Source organism: Sorghum bicolor, chromosome 9, assembly GCF_000003195.3.
Source record: "Sorghum bicolor cultivar BTx623 chromosome 9, Sorghum_bicolor_NCBIv3, whole genome shotgun sequence".
In the NCBI taxonomy this organism is placed as follows: domain Eukaryota; kingdom Viridiplantae; phylum Streptophyta; class Magnoliopsida; order Poales; family Poaceae; genus Sorghum; species Sorghum bicolor.
This window is the reverse complement of record NC_012878.2, coordinates 37,498,371-37,501,904: the sequence shown is the minus strand read 5'-3', so window position 1 is coordinate 37,501,904 and position 3,534 is coordinate 37,498,371.

Here is a 3,534-nt window from a genome sequence, read left to right as displayed (position 1 = left end):
TTTTACAGGACAGGAATATATATTTATTTTTACGCCACCACAGTGAATGTACTTATGGGTTTTATGCCATGAGCATACTCACATGGGGCTTACTATTTTTAACATTTTTATTTTCTTTTTAAGATGATGTGAACCTGATTAACTAAGCAAACTAAATTGAAAGGAAAAAGATAACTACCAAGTTTACCTCTTGGCAAGGCGTTCGGTGTTTTTAAGTCCTCCGAACGGGACTCTCCATTTTCTCATTCGTCCTGGGATTCGCTGGATGGCGTAGTCGGTGGTTCCGGCGACGCCTGCTCTTCGTGTATAACTATCTTCTCTCTCCACACCTGACTCGGTGCTACGGTCTCCTCAGGACAGTTCTGTTCAAGCTGTATGTCTTCAGACCTCACTACTTCTCCTTCGTAGTCTGCCCATCCGTCCTTGATGATTTGCCTCCTCTAGTTGCGGTTGCGTCGTCTTCTTCTTGTCCTGACCTACTTAGAGTCTTCAACCATATGGTTAGGGTCAGTAAAATAGCAGCGTACCTTCTCAAAGGGGAAGTGCATGTGGACTTCTCCAGTTCCAATGTAGATGATTGCTTTAACAGTGCTGAGGAACGGTCTTCCAAGGGTGATGGGTGGATTGTATTCGTCTTCTCCCATGTCAATAACCTTCAATCTTTCAGAATGTCTGATCTGCCATCTGGAGCGGAATGTATGTTGGTTGTAGGGACATGGTTCCATGCAGGAGCTGATAAGTGACTGCGGCCATTATGTTGACGTTAGATCCGGTGTCGTAGAGTGTCTTCTGAAAAGAATATCCGTTGATTGTGCACTCGATGCTTGGGACACCAGGGTCGTCCTTCTTGATCAAGAAAGGTGACTTGAGTTGACGATCTTGACCTCCTTGAGCTGCAGTGACCATCTTAGTTGACTCGGTACACATTTACTTGTTCTTGTTCCTCCTGTTGGTCCTCTTCCTTGGTTCATGTCGGGATTGCTCTGGGATTTGTGTAGTCTTGTTTCTTGAAGGAAAACGTCTCCTTCCTCCCCTTGATGTAGAAACTGATTTTGGCAGCACTAACGTAGATGAAAGCTCCCGAGGTGTTCAGGAATGGCTTCCCCTAGGTATAATGTTGACGCTGGAGCCAAAGTCGCAGAGTGCTTCTAGGAAGTCCACCACGCCGATGGAGATTGGGATGACGGGGCGTCCTAGATTGTCTCTCTTGACCGGCAGAAGGTCAGTAATTACTTCCACAACGGGGTTACTCCAGTAGTTACATCCTCAAGCATCTCAGGGCAGTGTTTGCATGAGTGTCCAGTATCTCCAGCATGTTTGTGCTCATATATCTAGGTTATTCACTTGGTGGAGTCTGGGAGTTGTAAAACTCCTTCATATTTTGCTCGAAGTGTACCTACTCATAGAGACAAGGCAGAGATCAAGTGCATGGGCCCTGTTGGTGGAAAACACCAACAGAACCAAAAGTGTATTTGTTCTTCTCTAACCTTAAGCATAGTGAGCAAAACAAAGTTGATGGATAATAAGATCATAACTTACTTGAAGAGTGATGGTACAGTATCACGTTGTGGAAGCTTTCCTCTCTTAGCGGTTGTGCATCGTGTTTGTGGCACCTCCATGGATCATCTCTTGTGAGCTATGCCTTCCTTGAGTAAATTGTTAAACTTCATGTGTGTCTCTCTTTGTCTCCAATATGAGTTTATCTCAGGACTTCCCAGGTCGATATTGAAAGTTTTCCTGCAGGAGTTAGTCCAACAAAATATACCAATGTCTACACAAGCAGTTTTTAGTTCAATAACCAAACTAGACTCCATGTCTAATTAGATTAAGGAAGGCTGTTTAACCTAAGCACCATGCTTAATTTAAAAACCAATAGAAGTATGTACAGTACTTCCAAACTAACACTTACTAGGATAAACAAAGGTAGCGTGATGGCTTTTATAGAGATCTACTCAAGTGGAGATGAAGTAGTGTGATTACTATTTAACAAATTGAGCATGTCCCAAAGGTAGGGACAACCAACATAGCAACATGGCAAATAATGTTTTTATATAAAGTACTCCCCCAAGCTTGAATTTTGCAAAATTCAAGTTTGGATGAATTTAATTCAATGTTGTATGATGATTGGTTGGACATACCTTGTGCTTGTCATTCATCCGATCTTCTTGCTCCAAACCTAGAAAGGTTAGTGACAAGAATACCCGAAGGAATTTTTTTACAATTATCCTTATATGCTCAATACACAAGGTAATGTTGCAAATACTTAAAAGCTCATGTTACGATCTAATCAGTGCTTGTTTTAGGACACTAAGCTTGTCCTTGGGAAACCATCAATTTATGTCGGCGAAGTGGTTTCCCCTCCAACGCTGACCTATATCAAGATCAATTCAACGAGATCTGCAATATTTAATATAGACATATGCATCGACAACCGCCCTTTTAAAGTTTTTATAAATAGAAAGGAAGTGGGGGTTGGAGATCTCGAATGTGGTGATGTTGGAGAGACCAATGGATTGTGAAGATGTTGCATATGAGCATGGAGTAAATGAAGTGGCTATGAAATAAATTCCATGCTCATTAATGCTTAGAGTGAAATCCATGTGGTATGGTGAAAATGATAAGGTGAGTGTGGTAAAAAAGGAAAAGAAAAAGGATACACAGACGACTTGGTTCGAAACTAGCACAGCTACCGTTCCCAGGCAACGGCGCCAGAAAGCTTGTTGGGTATTTTAAACGCAAACAGAAAAATCCGCAAGCGCACGGATACCGATGTAGCTTTCACCCGGGAGTATTCCAGAGTATCGATTTTCCACGGGGAACGTGAGTGTACTAATTAAGATTCAAGATCGCCCAAGGATAACTATATAATTATTTTTGGTGCGAAGAGAGGAAGTTTCTTGAGAGTTCTCTAGTTGATCTAAGAATCAAGAATTACTTCAAGATTATTTATATCGGGACATCAGAGCACTAACCACAGAAAGAGATGAGAAGGGGGCTAGGAAGGTCTGACTACGGTCCTACAAACACCGATCCGAACGTGGTGGAATACGTCGACCGTTAGGGCTGTCACTACCCTAGGGCTACCACAACAATCCGTAGGATTGGGTGCAATTCCAGGTAATCGCAAGACTAAACACCACGTCTAATCTATTAATTACTACTCTAGCGTTATAAAGACTAGAGCACTTGATGCAAGCGGGAATCCAATAAATAACTTGAATGTAAATAAAAGTAATTAAAGAACTCAGGAGTTATGAATTGAAGAACCTGGAGAACGATGAAGAACGAACCAGATGCTGCAAAAGTATAATGTTGAGGAAGATCCGACAGATCCGGCTCCTCCTCCGCTCTCCTCTTCTCTCTCCCTATTTTCTAGATTACAACTAGAACTAACTAGAACTAGAACTAGAGGAACTAGAACTAGAACTAGATGAACTAGAACTAGATCTTGATGAACTAGTGGTAGAACTAGAAGAACTAGAGGGATCCTCTCTACTTGGATGAAGAATTGAAACCCTAGCTTTGATTCTGTAG